The sequence below is a fragment of the Martes martes genome (assembly GCF_963455335.1).
Source record: "Martes martes genome assembly, chromosome: X".
NCBI classification, from domain to species: domain Eukaryota; kingdom Metazoa; phylum Chordata; class Mammalia; order Carnivora; family Mustelidae; genus Martes; species Martes martes.
The window spans coordinates 9,553,073-9,576,637 of NC_137897.1; positions in this window are offsets into that span (position 1 = coordinate 9,553,073).

Genomic DNA, 23,565 nt, shown 5'->3' on the forward strand with positions numbered 1-23,565 from the left:
TTTAAGGTCTAGAGCTGATAAGTAATAGAACTGGGCTTCAGATCTGGTCATCTCTGTCTTCATTAATACATGTTACTTTTCATCCTGAGTTACCTCTGGAGTATCCTCCTGTACCAGAGCCCAACCCAGAGAAAATACCTGGGACACTAGCCCACCTGCCTTCCTGCTGGGTCTCTTGAGCTCATTTTAAAGGCTAATGAAATGTCAGCCATAACATCATATTGACATCCAACTGGAATTTGTACTTTAGGTAATAAATTGTGGAGCTAAAAATCTTCTACCTTACAGGTTATATACCTGGAGAATGCTGGGGAACAAAATTTCCAAAGAAAGAGGTTTTAGCTATAAGATTTATTAAGCTGGATCTTTCACGGTCCAGTGGAAGCTTTATCTGTTGCTTGGCAACTGGTTTTTGAGACGGTGCAACTTGATCCAGCTGACAAGCAAAAAAAAAGCCCCCAAAATAAAAAAAAACCCAAACCAAACAAAAAAGGCCAAAGCAACTTGTTTATCATATGAACTCATTCTTCTCTAATAGTTGAATCTAGATTCTGGATCATTTGTCTTCCAGTGACTTCGGTATCTATCTACTAAAATTACTAGTTCCCTAGGTAATATCTATGCCTGTGGTTTGAAGCAAAATGCTAGCATAACATCTGTGAAGTTCTTTTTGCAAATAAATGTTGTGAACTTTTTCAAAGCTCTGGGTAAGTGTGGTTTCTCTTCAGGGAATATCAATCTTAAATTTCTACTCTGAGCAAGACAAGAAGTTCACATGCAATGTAGGGGGTGGGGAGAGGTAGACAGGGGACGTTCGGATTCTTAGTGACCTTCCATCCATGACCACCTTGAATCAGATACAAGTTCAGTTGGTTTTTCTAGGACCTGCCACATCTGAAAAGAGTAAGAACAAATTTCTCTTTCCTCCTCACCATGCACCTCTCATACCTGCCCACTGAACAGACCTAGGTGAAGTCTAGGTATGCCACCAAAGCTGGCCAGCAGTGCAAAGGTTTGATTTACAAGGAGCTCTGGGGCTAACAGAATTGAGGCATGGTTAAGTCAGATCTGAGAGTCACAAACTTCTAAGAATATCTTTGACTTTCACATCTTCTTCTACCTGAGATTTAAGAGCTTCTAAGTGGTAGCGCCAAGATTTGAAACGAGATTCATGAACTCGGGATCATAGTTTCCACTTTATAATGACAGAAACTCTTCTTCCTGAACTGTCAAGGACGTTACTGTCATCATCATTACTTTTTTTGTTTAAAACAAGAGAAATTAAGTTTCTCACAGTTCTGGAGGCTAGAAGTCTGAATCAAGAGGTCAGGAGGGTCAGCCTTTCTTTGAAACCTGGGGGGAAGAGGTCTTTGTCTTTCCCTAGCTTCTTGTGATTTGCCTGCAACCTGAGCATGCTACTGTCATTTATTTATTTATCTGAGAGAGAGAAAGAGAGCATGCACGAGTGGGGTTGGGGCAGAGGGAGAGGGAGAGAAATCCTCAAGCAGACTCCTTGCTGAGCAGGGGGTCTGAGGTGGGGCTTGATCCCAGGACCCTGACGTCAGGACTTGAGCCAAAACAAAGAGTTGGCTGCTTAGCCGACTGAGCCACCCAGGCACCGTTCTTTTTTGTTTGTTTCTGTTTTATTTTTTTGTTTTTGTTATTCATTCATTCATTCATTCATTCATTCATTCATTTATTTGGTGTTACTGTCATTTTGATGAAGTTTTATGCCCTGTGATCACCTCTGCCATCATATGGGAAATTACAGTAAAATATCCAAGTGCTGGCTCCATCCAATGGTCCAACAAGTGTTACTATAAAGCAAATGGTTGGACCCCACTTATTAAGGCAGTTGATGCCATCACACCAACCTTCAGGTTTATGAAAGCTAAAGGAAGAGGAACATTCAGTGAATGCTTATATTCATTAACATTTTATTGTTGTGTGTGTGTTCATTACCATGGCGTATTGCATGCATATTATATAATTGTGGAATTAGCAAATACAGTTATGAATTGTATTATGAACCATGAACATAAGGATAATGGAATTATCTCAGTTCTTTTCTGTGTGTCATCTTATAAAAGGGTAATATATATAATACATTAGATAGGTTTGGAGTTGGTTTATGTATTTATTTATTTAGGGTGTTAAAAATCCCTTTTTAATTTTTTGGTATTTATTTATTTATTATTTATTTAATTCCAGTATAGTTAACATACAGTGTTATATTAACTTCAAGTGTACAATACAGTGATTCAATGTACAATGTACAATATAGTGATTCAATTCAATTCTATACATTATTCACTGCTCATCATGATAAGTGTACTCTTCATTCCCATCACCTATTTCACCCATCCCCCCACCCACCTCCCCTCTAGCAACCATCAGATTGTTCTCTATAGTTATAAGTCTGTTTTTTTGTCTCTTTTATTCTTTGCTCATTTGTTTTGTTTCCAAAGGGTCAGTATCCAAAATATTTAAGGAACTTATACAACTCAATACCAAAAAACTCAAATAATCCAATCAAAAAATGAGCAGAAGATATGAAGAGATATTTCTCCAAAGAAGACATCCAGATGGCCAACAGACACATGAAAAGATGCTCAATATCACTAATCATCGGGAAAATGCAAATCATTTCACAATGAGATATTACTCCACACATGCCAGAATGGCTAGAATAAAAACGCAAGAAACAAATATTGGTGAGGATGTTGAGAAAAAGGAACTCTCGTGTACTCTTGGTGGGAGTGCAAACTGGTGTAGCTACTGTGGAAAACAGTAGGAAGCTTCCTTAAAAAAATTAAAAATAGAATTACCATACAATCCAGTCACTCCACTACTAGGTATTTACCCAGAGAATATGAAAACAGTAATTTGAAAAGATACATGCACCCCTATGTTCATAGCAGCATTATTTAAAATAGCAAAATTATGGAAGCAGCCCAAGTGTCCACTGATAGATGAAAGTGGTATAAAGAAGATGTGGTATATATGTATATACACAAGAAATATTACTCAGCCAAGAAAAGACTGAAATCTTGCCATTTGCAACAACGTGGATGGATTTAGAGAGTATAATGCTAAGTGAAATAAGTCAGAGAATAACAAATACCATATGGTTTCATTCATATGTAGAATTTAAGAAACAAAAAAAGAAAAAGAGAGAAAAAGAAAAAACCAGATTCTTAAATGTAGAGAACAAACTGATGGTTACCAGAGAGAAGGTGGGTGGGAGGTTGGATAGGTAAAAGAGGGTGAAGGAGATTAAGAGTACAATTATGGAGAATGGAAAAAAAAAACCCCAGATAATACTGCTATCAAAAAAGAACAAAAACAAGAAAAATAGAAAAGTACACTCATGGTGATGAGCACTGAGTAACATAGAGAATTCTTGACTCACTATATTGCACACCTGAAACTAATAGATCACTGTATGTTAATTATACTGGAGTTTAAAAAATAAAAAAAATTGACAACAAATTGAAACAAATAAACTTAATTATATATCAGGGCGATGTCATAAGCATGTAGAAAGAGAATTAACTTCAGATGACTTTAAAACACAGTATACTGTTTGTATGTCTCTAATGGGATATCCGTGAGGACAGAAAGAACCACAAAGAAATCTTAAATTGTACTGTGACCTTATTGCTAGTAGTAAAATTGATATTGGTGTTAATATTAATTAAAAACACCAGTATCACCATTGGTATTTTTGTAATTATTATGGGTATATTTTACCTAAAGCAAATAAGTAATGATGTTTAGAAATCAAGATTTTCAGTATTTGTGAGGACGTGAAGGAAAGGGAACTCCTGCGCCCTGCTGGTGGGAATGTCAGTTAGTACAGCCACTATGGAAAAATGGTATGGAGGTTTGAAAAAAAATTTCGAATAGAACTACTATACGGTCCAGCCATCCCATGTCTAGGTCCCTTGCAAGATGAATGGATAAAGAAAATGTGACTATTTATTTATTTACACAACAGATATTACTCTGCCATAAAAAGAAGGAAATCCTGCCATTTGTGATAACATGGATGAACCTGGAAGACATCCAGCTAAGTGAACTAAGCAAGACACAGAAGAAATGTTACACGATCTCTCTTAGATGTGGAATCTAAAATAGTCAGCCCCTAGTAGCAGAGAGCAGAGTGGTGGTTGCAGGCACCGGGGGGAGAGGGAAATGGAGTGAAGTTGGTCAAAGGGTGCAAACTTTCAGTTGTATAATTTGAATATGTTCTAGAGATCTAATGTGCAGGATGGTGACAGTAGTTGATGCTGTGCTGTGTATTTACATTTGCTAGGAAGATACAGCTCAAAGTAAATCTTCTTACCGCATACACGAATGGTAATTATGTAGAAATGATGGATACGTTAATTAGTCTGATCATGGTGATCTTTATACAATGTATACCTATATCAAAACATCAAGTTGTACACCTTAAATGTGTACACTTTTTATGTCAAAGACATCTCAATAAAGCTGTTAAAAATAAAGAAATCAAGATTTTCAGTGTGAAAAAATATACAAGTGTAAAATCAAAGTAAAAACCTTTAGTCTTAGATGTGAATAGAAAAATATAATATGAACTTACTGCTTCTAATTGTCATAGAATGCTTCCCCCAAATTTGCTCACCGAAAAGGTCTTAAGTTAATGATAATCCAGTAGCAGTAAACCCTTTTATAGCCCAGTCTATGATGTAAAAATATAATTTCTTGATAAAAAGAACCAAGGGTCCTTGGAGAAATGACAGATTCTATGTCTGGAGCAAGCTTGGGAGAAATGAAGCTGAAACTCTCTTTGTATGAGAAGGCAGGGGATGCTATTGGAGACTATGCTGACTGTGTCAAAAGGATAATGAGAGACAGAAAATTAGGATCCCTGTAGGTTGCATATTTTGCTGAAAATGGATAAATAAAGTATCAGTCAAGCTTTCATTTTGATTTTCCTGCATGAATGGTATGTGAAGGTGAACCATAGTTTATGAAGGGAGGTTCCTTTTCAAAGAACAACTCTGGGTAGGAAATATAGAACAGAATTAGAAAATCATTATTTTTGCAACCGTTAAAGAAATAATGAATGTTGCCAATGACCATGAATAAGTACCGAACTATTGGGTGAAAGCATGCTAATTTTACAATGTTGGATAGGGCCAAGAGCCGATGAACCCAGTAATCATTCTCACATCACTGAAAATGGAACAGAGACTGGGTGCCTAATTACAACATACACAAGGGTGTTCACAGCACTACCTTTGAGTTATTCTCAATGTAAACAGCTGAACCTGAATTGAATGGAGCCTCAAGGTCTGTCCGTCAGTTTATGGAAAATATTGAGAAAGAGAGAAACAAGTTAAATGATACCATGAGGAAGTAATCAAAATACCAACCATGCTATACTCTTCAAGACAAATAACTAAGTTTATCCAAAAATTTATATCAGGAGAACTAAAAAATAAGTAAGTATAGATGGTCCCCAAATTACAATGGTTTGATTTATGATTTTTGCTTTATGATGGTATGAAAGTGATATGCACTCAACGGAAACTGTACTTAAAATTTTGAATGTGGATCTTTCCTGAGCTAGTAATATGAAATAATACCTTCTCTCACAACGCTGGACAGGGTAGCGAGCTGCGGGTCCAAGTCAGCCACACAATTGCAAAGGTCAACAACTGATATACTGACAACTGTTTGATACCCAGACAACCATGCTGTTTTTCACTTTCAGTACAGTACTCAACGAATTATATGTGATAGTCAAAACTCTATTATAAAATAGCTTTTTTGTTAGATAATTTTACCCAACTGTAGGTGAATATGAGTGTTCTGAACACACTTAAGGTGCGCTAGGCTAAGCTATGATGTTCACTAGGGTAGGTCTAACAAGTGGATTTTTTGACTTCTGATTTTTCTACTTACAAGGCTTTCATTGGAATATAACCCCATCGTAAAGTAAGGGAAATTCTGTTATAGAATTAATAGAAACTCAAGAGCCATAATAAAATGCAATGTGTGGACCTAGTGAATCCTGATGCAAACAAATTAACTAAAAAATTAAACTTTGAGATCATTGGAGAAATCTGTAATAGACTGTGAGACGATATTAAGGAATTGTTAATTTTGTTCGGTAGGTTAATGGATAATGGTTAAGTTACAAATAATACCATTATCAGAGTGACAAACTAAAATATTTACAATGAAATGACATGATGTCTATAATTTGGTTTAAGATGCTCCAGCAAAAAAAAAAAAAAGTGTGTGTGTGTGTGTGTGTGCATGTGAATAAATGAAACAAAGATGGCAAAATGTTGATTCTTTGTTGACTCAGAGTGATAAGCACATGAGAGTTTATTATATATATTTTTTCTTCCTCTGGATATTTGAAGGTACCAATTATCAAAAGTTTTCAAAAACTGCCCCAAACTCAGATCAATTATTTTGCAGCATTTTTCAATGATGCAAACACTTTTATATGGGTAAAGGCACTGTGATCTCATAACGACATGAAAGTTCATGTTTACATGTATGTGTAATACAAAAAAAGCAGATTTGATGCTTCAGCTAATTTGAAGTTGCCATTGCTTTATTTATTGCCATAAAAATCCTAGCCTAAGTTTTCCTTTGTTTTTGCAACAGAAAATGACTGGATTGACAGCCTCTGATTTTATTTTCCTCAAACATAAGATAAGAGGTGAGATATAAACAAGGATCCTCTTAATGTTCTGCAATTCTTGACCTCCTTCTATTTTAATAAAATATGGTTTGCTTCTCAGTTTAAACTTTTATCAAAAGTCAGATTACAGTTTATAATATGTAAATTCTAGAAAGGTGTGGGTGAGAGAACTTGCATTTGAGGGCAAATACAGCTGTTAAAAATAATTATCGGAGAAAGCAAAAATTTTCTCTGGTGTCGATATTATTCCATTATTTTTATATTTTGCTTTTAGGTAACTAGCTTGCTTTATTTTTATATATTCCATTTACCATGTAAATGGTAATTGGAATTACCATATCTTCTTCTTTTTCCTGATGAACTATTTGCTCACATCGTAAGGCCCATTTGAAATGTTACTTTTTCTCTGACCTCTCTGATTAATAATAATGTTACTGTACATTTTGTGCTAATAGGGCCATGTGTGTTATAATGGCTTTATGCATAAAAACTCATCCAGTCCTCACTACAGCCTTATGATATAGGCACTGTCTTGTACCTACTTGCAAGCTAAAGCCCAGAAACATGAAGAGACATTTCTCCAAAGAAGACATCCAGATGGCCAACAGACACATGGAAAGATTCTCAGCATCACTCATCACCAAGGAAATGCAAATTGAAACTACAATGAAGTATCACCTCATACCAGTCACTAGAATGGCTAAAATCAACAACACAAGAAACAACAGGTGTTGGTGAGGATGTGGAGAAAAAGGAACCCTCACGCGCTGTTGGTGGAAATGCAAATGGGTGTAACCACTATTTAAAAAAAGACAGTATGGCGGTTCCTCAAAAGGTTAAAAATAGAAATATCTTACCATTCAGCAATTACACTACTGGGTATTTATCCAAAGAATACAAGAACACTAATTCAAAGCGATATGGGCACCCCTATGTTTATAGCAGCATTATTTATAATAGCCAAGATACGGAAGCAGCCCAAGTATCCATGGATTGATGAAAGGATAAAGAAGATGTGGCTATACTCTCACACACACACACACACACACACACACACACACACACACACACAATGAGATATTATTCAGCCATAAAAAGAATGAAATCTTGCCATCTGCAACCACATGGATGGCGGCAGAGAGTATCGTACTAAGTGAAACAAGTCAGAGAAAGACAAATACAATGATTATACTCATATGTGGAATTTAAGAAACCAAACAAGTGAAGGGAAAAAAATAAGAGAGAGGGAGAGGGAGAGAAACCAAGAAAGAGACTCTTAACTCTAAAGAACAAAGTGATGGTTACCAGAGGGGAGGTTGGTGAGGGGTTGGGTAAAATACATAATTAACGAGTACACTTACCGTGATGAGCACTGAGTAATGTATAGAATCACTGAATCACTATATTGTATACCCGAAACTAATATTACACTGTCTGTGAGCTAACTGGAATTAAAATAAAAACTTAAAAAGAATAAATCTAGTTAGGTCTTTAAAAAAGAACAGGCTTTGATTTAAATGGATACTTATATAAAAGTACCCTATACTGACCTACCTGCATTTCCTTCTCTTTCAAAAAGCCACCATCAGAGTAGGGAGTGAGGTGTGGAGAGGGGAAGTAATTACTCCATTCAGTGTGAAGTGAATTCTCCTTGCCTGCAAGTGATGACAGTTATCCCTGAGCAAAACACTGTCATTAACTTCCTTAGTCATGAGCCTTTTCCAAAAAGTATCTTCTAGTTTCTGAGAACAGGCTACTTCATTTTGCATTCTATATCTTTACAAGAATTTTGCAACTTATTTCAGAATTTAAAGATAGGATAATCCAGTTTTTCAGCAGACTGTACAATATGGTTAAATCACTCCAGTGACCAAGGGCTTACCCCTTTATTTCTTTTCTTTTTTTTAAAAATGATTTTCTTTATTTGACAGAGAGAATGAGAAGGAGAGAGAAAGCAGAAGCAGGGGGAAGGGGAGAGGGAGAGGGAGAAGCAGGTTATCCACTGAGCAGGGAGCTGGACACGGGGGTTGAGCGCAAGACCTTGGGATCATGACCTGGAGCCGAAGGCAGATGCTTAACTGACTGAGCCACTCATCCCCTACCCCTTTATTTCTTAAAACCAATTAGCAAGTGTAATCAAACTATAGGAGAAATTGTGTGTCTGACACCATTTAACATCTTTTCCTGAAAGGATGCCATTAATTGTCCAAATCTTTAATCTGTCTGAGTCCTATTTATTATAGGGATGGTCTCAGGGTGAACCCCGAGAACTGTTTTCCTAGAACACGAGGAAGATTTAAAATCTTTGGTGGTCAGTGGGTTGTAAACCATTCCATGATTTCGCCACTTAGGAAAACACATGTCAGCTCCCTGACCCCAGGAGATAGCTTGAGTATCAGAATGAGCACCTGAATAGTTTATTCAGTTCCATCAACCTTTGAGGTGCTGTTTTTGAGAATGGAGCCCACTTCATGAATGACTGTTGTTATAAGATGGAGGTGGAGTGGAATTTCTTTACCCTACATGTCCACAAGCTTGTCCACTGGTCAGAGGCAGAATGTCATCCTTGGGTCTGCTGACATTTGTAATTTATGCTACACAATGTTAAAACATCATTATAATTTTATTATGTATTTACAAATTATTTTCACTTACAAAATATGGACAAGTCAAAGGAAGATTTTATTTTATTTTTTTCAAAGGGAGATTTTAGGACGCCTGGGTGGCTCAGTGGGTTGGGCCTCCGACTTTAGTTCAGGTCCATCGTCTCAGGGTCCTGGGATCGAGGCCCGCATGGGCTCTCTGCTCAGCGGGGAGCCTGCTTCCTCCCCTCTCTCTCTCTCTACCTGCCTCTCTGCCTACTTGTGATCTTTCTCTCTCTGTCAAATAAATAAATAAAATCTTTAAGAAAAAAGGGAAGATTTTAAATCAGCCATAACCCCATCCTCTAGTTGGTATTTTACTAGTAATCATTCCCATTTTTTTTTTACTTGGAGACAGATTTATTTTTATGAAAATAAGACATATTTCAATAAATAGCTCAAAAATTTAGAATAAATAAAACAGAACCCAACATAGTACATAACTTGCTTCAGAAGAGTTTCTATAGTAAGAACTTCTTCTCATGCTGCTAAATATTTAAACTATAGTCTTATTTTTAACGACAACATAGAATTTTATTGTATGATATAACAATTTATATAATCCAATTTACTATTTTTGGAAATTAGTTTTTCTTCCCCTTTCTTTAAGTATGGCAGGATGAACTTTTTGTAGCCAAGTATTTGCACATATCCATAACTGTTTCATTGAACAAATTTCTTAGAAGTGGAATTTCTGAAATGAAAGCCACTAGATATTTTTTAACCCAAAGAAGTCTATCCGTTTGGCCTAATTTTGTTTCCAAGTCGGCTAAAAATATCTGAACATTAGGTCTCACTGTTTTGTTAACAGATTCCTTTTATTTATCACCCAACTTCAACACATGCCAAGGAATTCTGTTGTTGGCTTAGTGAGTTACAACAGGGATGACTGAAATTTTTATTGCTCCCAGCAATTTCTCAGTCTTTTCTTTTTGTTTTATATGCATGTTACAGGGACCATGACCATATATCCTGGTTTGCCTCAGACAGGTACAGTTTATATGTACTGTTCCAGCATAATTATTCATATCTCCCCATTTCACTCTCAAAATTGTTCCAATTTAGATGGTCATTATGTGAATGTTAGAGGATGTGTTTGGAATTTTAGAAATGAGCATGAAAAGTACTTAGAGCTCATGAGGTAGAAGATGAATAAAGAGCAATAAAATCATCAGTACCCATGCATGATACCACTTGAAAATTCTGGTTTCCAAAGGAAAATCAAGAAATGCTTGAAGCGGGTGATTCATAACAGTGGGGGTTACCACCATTGGTACTAGAAGATGGATTTATCAAAGAGTTGAGAATTCTTTGACTTGGAGGGTACCTTGGGTCTCTGACTGATGAAAATTCATAGGTTGTCCCTAGAGGAGGCACAGTTGTTGGTAGTCAGGTCATGGTTTTCCAAGAAGCGTACTCCTAAAGGAACTGGAGACCTCTGGTAGGGTGAGTTTTCTTGAGAAATTGGAAAGAGAAGGAAGTGGTTCTGGGCTCTACTGTCTACTTACAGATTTTCCTAAAGTCCACACTGTTATTTATTTCATAACCAGTGGCATTACTTCCTGAATGATGTTTATACTCTTGTGAATTTCCAAGGGCATAATTTTGGGCACATTCCTTACCAAATGTCATGTGTTACAAATAAAGGGGATAATGAACACTGTAGTAGAATGCATGAGACATGACATCTGGCATCCAAATATTTCATTTCAGGCCTCCTCTCATTAACTTTATTATATTTTTCAGAGCAAATTATTATTATTAACTGCCTTCTATATCCATCTCTTCTTCTAAAGAACATTTTGAGCAGAGTTTGAAGGAAAACATTGTTGAAGCCCTGGAATTTCTAGAAAGGTCCAATTACTCTCACAGTGCTTTGCGGTTACAATGTCTCTTTTATTGGGAGGAGTATGTTTTCATGAAGCAGCAGGTGGCAAGCAGAATTCTCCATCCTTACTGATGAGAAAGACATTTCTACACAGTTATGGTAGATAACTCAGCAGTGAAATCTCTATAGTTAACTACCCAACCATCTGCCATTAACTTGTTACATCTTAGAAGCAGAGGTTTGGTATTTTCTTTAATGCAATTCTTATTCTGGCTATGACCAAATAATGAGGTAGAACAACGATCAACCTAGTGATTTTTTTTAGAGATTTTATTTATTTATCTGGCAGAGAGAAAGAGAGAGAAATCACAAGTAGGCAGAGCGGCAGGCAGAGAGAGAGAGGAAGGCAGGCTCCCCACTGAGCAGAGAGCCCGATGCAGGGCTCGATCCCAGGACCCTGAGATAATGACCTGAGCCAAAGGCAGAGGCTTAACCCACTGAGCCACCCAGGCACCCCTAACCTAGTGATTTTGGTTATCATAATACTTAAATCATATTTGTAGTACAACTCAATTGATTTTATAGCCACTAATCAAAAAATAAATGAAAAAACCACTTTGAAAGTTTGTACTGAGGGGTGCCTGGCTTGCTCAGTCGGTAGAAGATGTCACTTTTTATTTTTTATTTTTATTTATTTTTATTGTATTATGTTAGTCACCATACAGTACATCATTTGTCTTTGATGTAGTGTTCCATGATTCATTGTTTGCATACAACACCCAGTGCACCATGCAATACAGGACCTCCTTAACACCCATCACCAGGCTCACTCATCTCCCCACAACCCCTCCCTTCTAAAATCCTCAGTTTGTTTCCCAGAGTCCATAGTTTCTCGTGGTTCCTCTCCCCCTCCGATTTCTCCCCCTTCATTTTTCCCTTCCATCTCCTAATGTCCTCCATGATATTTCCTATGTTCCATGAATAAATGAGACCATATGATAGTCGACTTTCCCTGCTTGACTTATTTCGCTTAGCATAATCTCCTCCAGTCCCGTCCCTGCTGATGCCAAAGTTGGGTATTCCTCCTTTCTGATGGCTGAGTAATACTCCATTGTGTATATGGACTACCCTTCTTTATCCATTCACCTGGTGAAAGGCACCTTGACTCTTCCCATAGTTTGACTATTGTGGACATTGCCACTAAGAGCATTGGGGTGCATGTGCCCCTTCTTTTCACTACATCTGTATATTGGGGGTAAATATCCAGTAGTGCAATTGCTGGGTCATAGGGAAGCTCTACTTTTAATTTTTTGAGGAACCTCTACACTGTTCTCCAAAGTGGCTGCACCAACTTGCAATCCCACTAACAGTGTAAGAGGGTTCCCCTTTCTCCACAACCTCTCCAACACTTGTTGTTTCTTGCCTTGTCAATTTTTTGCCATTCTAACTGGTGTAAGGTAGCTTTGATTTGAATTTCCCTGATGGCTAATGATGATGAACATTTTTTCATGTGTCTGTTAGCCGTTTGTATGTCTTCATTGGAGAAGTTTCTGTTCATGTCTTCAGCCCATTTTTTGACTTGATTATTTGTTTTTTTGGGTGTTGTGTTTGAGAAGTTCTTTATAGACCTTGGATATCAGCCCTTTGTCTGTAGTGTAATTTGCAAATATCTTCTTCCATTCCTTGGGTTGCCTCTTGTTTTGTTGACTGTTTCCTTTGCTGTGCAGAAGCTTTTGATCTTGATGAAGTATCAAAGGTTCATTTTTGCTTTTGTTTCCCTTGCCTTTGGAGACATGTCTTGAAAGAAGTTGCTGTGGCTGATGTCAGATAGGTTACTACCTATGTGCTTCTCTAGGATTTTGATGGATTCCTGTCTCATGTTGAGGTCTTTCATCCATTTTGGGTTTATCTTTGTGAATGGTGTGAATGGTGTATGGTGAATGGTGTATGTGAATGGGAAGGGTCGAGTTTCATTCTTCTGTATATAGCTGTCCAATTTTCCCAGCACCATTTGTTGAATAGACTGTCTTTTTCCCACTGGATATTTTTTCCTGCTTTATCAATGATTATTTGACCATAGAGTTGGGGGTCCATATCTGGGCTCTCTATTCAATGCACAGAAATCAGTTGCTTTCTTATACACTAACAATGTAAACCTAGAAAGAAATTAGAGAATCGATTCCATTTACAATAGCACCAAAAACCGTAAGATACCTTGGAGTAAACCTAACCAAAGAGGTAAAGGATCTATATTCTAGGAACTATAGAACACTCATGAAGAAATTGAAGAAGACACAAAAAGATGGAAAAACTTTCCATGCTCATGGATCAGAAGAATAAACATTGTTAAAATGTGTTGTGCAGAGCAATCTATACTTTCAATGCCATCCTGATCAAAATACCAACAGCATTTTTCAAAGTGCTGGGACAAAGAATCCTAAAATTTGTACAGAACCAGAAAAGACCAGGAATCACCAAGGAAATGTTGAAAATGAAAAAAAAAAATCTGGGGGCATCACGTTGCCTGATTTCAAGCTATATTATGAAGCTGTGGTCACCAAGACAACATGCTACTGGCATAAAAACAGACATAGACCAATGGAAAAGACATGACTTTTAAAAAAAATTTTATTTGAAAGAGAGAGAGAAAGCACAAGTGGTGGGGGGAGGGGATGAGCAGAGGGAGAGGGAGAAGGAGGCTCCCCACTAAGCAGGGAACTTGACATAGGGCTCAGTTCCAGGAACCCAGAATCATAACCTGAGCCAAAGGCAGATGCTTGACCAACTGAGCCATCCAGGCACCCCAGAACATGTGACTCTTGATCTCAGGGTTGTGGATTCAAGCCCCACATCGGGCATAGAGCTTACTTAATAAAATAAAAATAAAACCTTTTTCTAAAAAAGAAAGTTCGTACTTAATAGTTTGGCAGTTTTGAATTACAGTTCCTCATACCTTGCTTTTTTGAAAATATAAATGTTCCTTTTTTTTAATGTGAAATTTTAGTCTAGAATAAAATATAATGGGTAATCAAGATGTCAACAAAAATTTGCTGGGCAAAAATCTCACCCTTCTTTAAGTGAGCAAACATCTGTGGTTCATGTCTGCTGAGACTGTAAATCTATTCTTATGTGACTGAGTTGGCAACCTAATGATGTCCTCTGGACCTCGTCTTTAATTAGCTGTAGCCCTAAGTTCAGATGGTTTCTTGAAAACATTAAAATAAGTCTTAGAAAAATACAGGCAGTATTCCTGCTATCAAATGCTTTAACAATGGATTTTAACTATTTAATTAAATTTCTCGTATCTCAATTGGGTATGCACACAAAACAACTTCATTCTGTTCTCCATTTGCTCAGGGGACTGTTTTCCTCTGAAGGGAAATCTCAGAGCCGGTCCTATAATGTTTCCAGGTAATCTCATATAACAGCCCTCCAGTCATAAGAATAGTCTTATTTTGATCATTGATATTTCTATTCTAAACTCTAATTTTTCTCTGGCCTACTTTAGATCTAAATGTTGGGGGTTGGACTGGGCTGGGAGAAGTAGAGATATGGCTTGGGAGGTTTCAGGATTCATCCTCGACTAGCTCCATTTCCCCCTCTTCCCTTCTCAGTTGGCTGGCCTTAGTTTTGGAACCCTCTAGCAGAAGGAATGGAACTAGGGGGCAGAAGAGGTCTTAAATGACGGTATCACTATGATTTCCTGTTCGGACTCACCAGTCTTGGAAAGCAGTTAGAGCTGACTTGGTGCACTTCAGAGTTTTTCAGAGATTTCCCAGTGAGAATATCTGATGCTGTTGAGTACTGTATCCCCTCCGACTGGCTGCTGAGGAATATTCTCTGCAACTTCTTTATCCAAAAAAACATTGCCAGCCTCTTTCGGCTCAGATCACTTTGATCCGTATCAGGAAGACTTCTTAGGCAATTTTCCTCTTAAAATAAAACCAATTTGGGGCACCTGGGTGGCTCAGTGGGTTAAGGCCTCTGCCTTCGGCTCAGGTCATGGTCCCAGGGTCCTGGGATCGAGCCCCGCATTGGGCTCTCTGCTCAGCGAGGAGCCTGCTTCCCCGCCCCCCCCCCCCCGCCTGCCTCTGATCTCTGTCTGTCAAATAAATAAAATAAAATAAATAATCATTTAAAAAAAATAAAACCAATTTACCTCCCATTTTCAGAGCCCACATCTTGTCCAAAGGACGGGCAGAGTGACTCTGTCCTACAACAGGTAGAGGGGCATGGCCCTCAATGCTGCCCTGTACTCTGATGCCATGGGTTGCTTCCATTAGCCTCTTTCCTGGCCTGAGCCACTGTGTCTTTGATCGGCCAATGATATGGTGGTGGGGTCACCATTTACACAGGCTGGGATGTGAATAGCTTCCGAGCCTTCTGTGCAGCCCTCTTAGTCGGTCTCACTAGGCTTGAAGTGAGCTAGGAAACATCCCTCTCCCTTTCCCTGGTGTGGGAGGAGAGGGGGGGAAACACCATAGGACTCCACTAATAATACTCTCCAAAGATAATTTCCCTCTGCTTCTTTAAGCCCAAGCCTTTTATATCATCTTGGTATGTCGAGATGTTCTCACATCCCAGCCTGGAATTTCTTTTTTGCACTTTTAATAGAGGAATGAGGATAAACCAATTACAGTCTATTCTTACAATGACAATTTTTCAGCAACAAAACAGACCAAATGCAACACACACACAACCCCCGCCCCCACAATGGATATATACAAAAACATAGATGACTCTTAAAAATATTTGGATTCATAGAAGCCAGGCAAGAAGTTTATAAATTATATGAAGCCATATATATGATATTCTATGCCAGGCAAAATTAAGCTTTTGTGTTAGAAATCAGAACAGTGTTTGCCCCTGACTGGGAGGGAGGATTGACTGGGAATGGGCATCACTGAGGCAATGGGAAGGTTCTATGCCTGGATTTGGCTGATGGTTACCTGGATATATACATTTGTCAAGACATATCCAATCTGGTGTGCGCTGACATTGTATACAAATTATACCTCAATGTAAGAGAACTTAGAATTTACCAGACAGATTTGGTAGAATATTGGCATAGGGAACATCGAAGCCAATTATACAAAGAACACCCTGTATTCTTCTTCAGTCTCAAAAAATTATTTTGTGCATTTAGCTCGGCATCTCGGCACATCAAGGTGGAAACTGTGTTCTCTCTTTGCTTTTTGCTGTCTGCCTACGTTGTTTTGTCCTCGCGGTCTTCATCTGTATTATGAGGATAAATGATGAAAATCTACCCCCTACCAACTCCCTCCAAGTTGAAAGCGGGTTGTTCTAGCAAATGCTTGCAAGTTGTGCTCCTTAATAAGCTATGCCCTTACTTGAGCTTATTAGCCCATAATGAATAAGTCATCTGCAGGAAGGTCACAAAGCACTTCATCAAAATACATTATCGACTTCAACACACACCCTATTTCCATGCTTCCTCTGATTGACTGAATGGTCAATGTTTTGAAGGTGTATTTTCTTTCTTCAACTAAAATATACAAAATTGAGCCAACATCTTTTTTAAAAAACCATTTCTGCTATTTTCAATGTCATGGTTCCTTTTATGTGCCTTATCTTTTTCATTGCATTTTATGTTTTTATATTTACAAGGATATACTAAAGAGAACACTTGAAAGGCTGTAGCCCCTTGCCCTTTACAGATGATATTAGATAACATGAAAAATGCCTCAAAGCTTCCAGCAATATGGCAGGCTGAGCTGATAAGGAAAAGCAAATAGGCAGAGATGCCGGACAAAAAAGCAGCAGTCTTTTTCAACACAGCTAGACTGGAAAGAAAAGAAAGAAACTCCCCTGATACTAGAAATGAAGAGAAACCACCCCAGAGCACAAGGCAGAAGCTGATGCAGTAGAGGCTCATGGGAGGATCAGGTCCAGGGAGCTAGAGGTGGGGTTCTGGTGCCCACACAGGGACAGAAGATGTGGGCTTCAAGCTGCACACGTAAGAAAGTTACAAATGAACCCCAGAAAGAAAGTTCGGAAGCTTAAGAGGCTGTTCCAATAATGCAAAGTGAGTCATTTCCTGTCCTTGAGGAAGATACAAAGAACGCTACTATCTGCTGGGGGATGTGGTAAATGTAAGAGTTGTAAGAGTGAGAATAGAAACCTTATGAAGATCCTACCCAGAGCCATCTATAGAGTCAAGGCAATCCCTGTCAAAATTGCAATGACATTTTTCACAAAAATAGATAAAGCAATTTTAACGTTTATATGAAACCACAAAAGACCCAGAATAGCTGAGGTGATCTTGAGCAAGAAGAACAAAGTTGGATGCGTTACACTTCCTGGTTTCAAACCTTATTATCAAGCTATTGATATCAAAACAATATGGTACTGGCAAAAAAAAAAAAAAAAGACACATGAACCAATGGAGCAGAATCAAGAGCACAGAAATAAACCCATACATATCTGGTCAACTAATATTAGACAAGGGAACCAGGAATATACAATGTGAAAAGGATGGGCTCTTCAATGGTGTTGGGAAACTAAATATTCACAAGCAAAAAAATAGAATTAGACCCCTATCTTACACAACTCACAAAAATAACTCAAAATGGGATTAAAGACTTAAACATGAGGTCTGGTGTCATAAAACTCCTAGAAGAAAACATAGGGAAGAAGCTCCTTGGCACTTGGAAGTGATTTTTGGAAATATGACAACGAAAGCACAAAAAACAAAAGCAAAAGTAAGTAAGTGGGACTATATCAAACTAAAAAGCTTCTGTACAGCAAAAGAAATGATCAATAAAATGAAAACATAATCTATGGAATGTGAGAAAATATTTGCAAGCCATACATCGGATAAGGAGTTAATATATAAACCATGTAAAGAACCCAAAGGACTCAATAAGAAAAAAATCCAAACAATCCAGTTAAAAAATGGGCTAAGTGAAATAAGGCAAACAGAGAAAGACAATTATCATGTGGTTTCACTTACTTGTGGAACATAAGGAATAGCATGGAGGACGTTAGGAGAGGGAAGGGAAAAATGAAGGGGGAGAAATCAGAGGAGGAGATGAGCCACGAGAGACTGTGCACTCCGGGAAACAGATTGAGGGTTTCAGAGGGGAGGGTGGTGTGGGGATGGGGCAGCCCGGTTATGGGTATTAAGGAGGGCACGGATTGCATGGAGCACTGGGTATTATCTGCAGACAGTGAATCATGGAACACTGCATCAAAACTAATGATGTACTGTATGGTGACTAACATAACGTAATTAAAAAAAAATGGGCCCATGAACTGAATTCTGTCATTTTTTTTCAAAGAAGATATCCAAAAAGCCAACAGGTACATGAACCTATGGCGAACACCACTAATCATCAGGGAAATGCAAACCAAACCACAATGAAATATCACCTCACACCTGTTAGAATGAATGATCCTCAAGAAGACAAGAGATAACAAGCACTGGCGAGGATGTGGAGAAAAGGGAACCCTTGTGCACTGTTGGTGAGAATGCAAATTGGTTCAGCCACTGTAGAAAACACTATGGAGGCTCCCTAAAAAATTAAACCTAGAACTACCTTTTAATGCAGCAATTCCACTTCCGGGTATATATCCAAAGGAAATGCAAACAGGTTATTGACAAGATATCTGTGCTCCCCTGTTTATTGCGGCATTACTCACAGTAGCCAAGATAGAGAAACAACCTAAGTGTTTATTAATGGATGAATTGTTAAAGAAGAACGGTGTGTGTACACACGCACACACACACACACACAATGGAACATTACTCAGCCACAAGAAAGAAGGAAATCCTGCTATTTGCAAAAACATGGATGGACTTTGAGAGAATTATGCTAAGTGAGGTAAGTCAGACAGAGGAAGACAATTATTGCATGGTATTGCTTATGTATGGAATCTAAAAATGCCAGACTCATAAAAAAAGAAAGCAGAATGGTGGGGGAATTGGGGAGATGTTTTTCAATGGTACAAAATTATAACCAGTAGATTAAAAAAAGGTCCTGGAGGTTGAATGCACCATATAGTGATTGTGGACAAAACATGTATTATAAACTTCAACGTAGCTAAAAGACTAGATTTTAACTGTTCCTACCACAAAAAAAGAACTGATAATTATGTAAACGGACTGGGCCTGAATCTTAGCTAACACTGTGATGGTAATTGGTAGATGTATCAAATGAACATGTTGTATACCTTAAATTTACACAACATGCCAATTATATCTCAGTGAAAAAAATCACGAAGAATGGGTTCTGAATGGATATTATCTTCATGGTACATGTTAATAGTCACCTCTTAACTGAGCAGTTAAAATAGCAAGATTTAAATCCGAGCTGAGCAGTTAAACAAGCTGAGCAGTTAAAATAGCAAGATTTAAATGAAATGAGTAAAACCATCATTTCAGTGGGGGGAAAAGTCTGTCCAAAATCCACAGCACTACAGGATTCCCCCTCCCCACAACTCCATGGCCTCCCCAAAACAGATGAACTCACAACAGAAAGTACACACAATTATGGTTCTAGCAACACAATGATCTTGATAAAGGGAAAACTCTCCTGCTATGAAATGTTGTACAGACTATCACAAACTTTAAGTGCACAGTATACCTCTCCCCCGCTCCCTCCACATACATATAGAGGGAAATCTACAGAGGGAAAAAGAGGTGACTATTAACAAGAAATCAAATTGTGATCTGAAGTTACCAATTCCTTAGGATGAGTGGAATGAACGTTGCCAATCTTAGTATCATCAAGGATTGTTTTTTTTTAAAAAAAGATCTTATTTATTTATTTGACAGACAGAGATCACAAGTAGGCAGAGGGGCAGGAAGAGAGAGAGGGAAGCAGGCTCCCCACTGAGCAGGGAGCCCGATGCAGGGCTCGATCCCAGGACCGTGAGATCATGACCTGAGCCGAAGGCAGAGGCTTAACTCACTGAACCACCCAGGCAACCAAGGATTGGGTTTTAATACATAGAAACAGGCAGTGAACTTTGGTTTCAAATTAGAAGGAATCTCGAACCATGTCTTCGGAATAAACCCATGAATTTAAAATTATATCCTTCACTTACTGGAGTGCTGTTGGCCTGAATCACCTTTCTAAATTCCTACTCTCTATCCAAACTCCAGTAGCTAGATGCCTGAGAACAACATTCCTGAGAATTCCCTATAAAAAGTATTTTGGCTTAGATTTGGCCAATGATACCGAATTATGAAAGAGTTGAGGATGGAGGAGAAGCCGATGTTGCTGTTCTTCTGCTGGTGGTCGTGAACAGGTGTGTGAGCTGCAGACGAAGATTCCCAGGAAGTTGAAAACAAGTACAGAGAAGTTCTATGTGCCCTTCGTCCAACTTCTCAGAACGGTAACCTCTTCTCTGCCGTATAGTATAATATGAAAACCATGAGATTGCCATGAGTATAATCTACAGATATTATTCAGATTTTGACAGTTTCAGTGTGCACTCATTTGTATGCACACGTGTGTACGTGTGTGCACACGTAGTTCTATGCTCACTTAGAGGCATCCCCATCCCCAACCGCGCCTCTCACCCCTGGCAACCATTGATCTATTTCCTGTCTATATTGTCTTTAATGCATAACCTTCAGGCTTGTGTAAGAAAAAAAAGTTTTACTCTCTTACAGAGACAAAGCAGATTAACAGGCAGTTTTTCAATGTCGATAGGACTTTCAGACTTGGTTCTAAATAAATTCGCTGACACTTTTGATATAGTAAAGTGTTTCTAAGAGTGTCCTTTATATGGGTACAAACAATCCTACTTCAAGGGAAGGTACAGGTTCATTTCAAAACTGTGCTTTAAATATTTATGAAACCGATAATGCCCTGCTTTACCAGGCTGGGATGCAAAACAAGAGTATTTCCTTTCCTTTTTTTTTTCTTTAAAATCAAAGATTTATTTATTTATTTATTTGAGAGAGAGAGAGAGAGAGAGAGAGAGAGAGAGAGAACATGCATGTATGTGTATGTGTGTGTGTGTGTGTGTGTGTTGGGGAGGAGGGACAGAGGGAGAGAACGTCTTAAGCAGACTCATGCTGAGCGTAGACCCCAGACTTGGGGCTCAATTTCATGACCCTGAGATCATGACCTGAGCTCAGACCAAGAGTCAGATGCTTAACCAACTGCGCCACCCAGATGACCCAAAACAAGAGTATTTCTGATGATTTTTTTATTTGTACTAATTGGCTCCTAGCCCTGACACCTCCTCTTTGCAAGAATGTATGTCTTCTATTCATATAAGCCCAACTTCATGATAATTCTAAGAGTTTTGGTATTGGTTTTTTGGTCCAAGGTCTGCAGTTCTATTACCTTGAACAAAGAAAAGTGGAAACCTTTTGTTATTATTGTTGCTTTGGCCCAAGCGTCTCAGGCTCTTCCTCTGGGCTGTTTTTGTCTCATGGTGTTGCTGAGAGTCAAGCAGTTGGATGTAGACCCCCACTGCTTTGAAGAGAAGACCAAGCACACACTGCTGCTGCTATACCAGAAGCTTCTTTGCATGCAGTCTGGAAGGAGGAAGTCTCCACGTACCCAAAGAATTACCTACAGCTGAAGGCATTCCAGCATTTGCCGTACCCTGGGAATGGGAATCAGTCTTCCTTTTAACTTTCAAGAATGACAGCTTATTTGTGTTCCAGAAGTGCCATTCCTGGCTTTCGTGCTGCTTCCTGGGGGAGCTCAATTCTATGCCTGTGCCACCCCACCAGCAAAGTGAAATGGGAGGAAGAGAAGGGTGATGCCACCAACGTGGTATTTACTGTAGCTTCGCTCCACAAGGCCAGGGAAGCTCCCCATAAGCCCAGATCTCACCACGTCCAGTCTTTTTGACCATCAATGTCGTTGTCCCTAACCTTAACCCTAACCTACCCCAACAAGGTTTGCCCATCCCTGCTGAGATAACTGGGCATTTTAATACAGTATGTGTCAGCAATAGACAATCACAGCCTTAAAAAATATTTTGTAAGAACTGGATTTTTCTCATCTTATCCAAAATCACTTTGTTATATTCAAAAGTAAGTAAGTTTTACTTTGTTTTTTTTAAAAGATTAATTTTTTTATTTGAAAGAGAGAGAGAGAAAGAGAGAGAGAGAGAGAGAATGTGAACAGAGGGAAGGGGCAGAGGGAGAGGGAAAATCTCAAGCAGACTCCCCACTGAACGTGGGGCCCGAGGCAGGGCTCCATCCCAGGACCCCAAGATCACAACCTCAGCCAAAGTCAAGACTTGGCTGCTTAACTATCTGAGTCAGCCAGGCGCCCCAGTAAACAAGCTTTAGAACAACCATCTCTAAAACTGACTCTAGGACTTTGGTCATGTAGTTCTACTACTGCTAGGCATAATTTCAACAGCCAGCTATAATAAATGAAAATTTATTCCAATAGATGCATTCCAGGAAAAATCCATCTGAGTGGAGGCTGAGTTCTGATGCACCAGTCACAGAGCCTAGTGAAGCATGCTACGCACCTCCTCTCTCGCTCTCGCTCTCGCTCTTGCTCTGGCTCTCCAGCTGTCTGTAGAGTTCCTGGCACCAGTCGAGAGCAAGACAGAAGTGGAGATCACATTCTAAAATGACGAGACTGGCAATGTGACACACAGTAAGAATGAAGGGAAAAGAAGGGGAATCACAGCCTTAGGTGACCAAAGGTGAGCATTTCCTTAGCTAGGAAAACCAGGGAAGACTCAGAAAGCAGCAATGAAGCATTCTGAGAAAGAGTCTATATTTCATTCGGTCAGGGGTCTCCAGATGTTTAGTTCACACCAACTAGAACAGTGCCTGACACACCTAAGATAGATTTGTGAACTGAATTAATAAGATTTCGGGCAGAGGGGGCAGCCAGTGCAAAGGCCCTGAGACAGAAAGGTGAGTATGGCCAGGAAAGAGTACATGAAGAGGGTCAAAGGAGAGGACTCGGGAGGGGCACGTGGTGGGGGGGGGGGTCAGCTTTTGCCCATTGGCTCCTACTCTATTTGTAACATGCTGACATGACTTGCTATGGGAGAGATGGATGGGAACCTGTGACTCAGGAGGGCTCCCCCGATGCCTGGGATCAGCCCGGCCATACATGGAATTCTTCATAATGGCAGCAGCCCAGGGTCACTCTGCCCTCCCTTGAACTGATGGAACCCATTGGAGGATGCCCGGGTCATGAGCAGCTCAGGAGCAGGACTGAGGCGGGGATGTGGGCGTGACACCCCCAGGAGTGGATGCAGTGGAAAGCTCTGAGAATCAGGAACAGGGAGGGACTGAGAAAAGCATGGCCAGATGATCGCTGGCAAGGAGAGCTAAAATGACTGACTGCAGTCATGGGCATGGGGTTGGCATGACCTTCCTCATTTCAGTCAAAGAATCAAAATTGGCTTTCAGATAGATGCACACACTGTCTGTTTCTGAACTT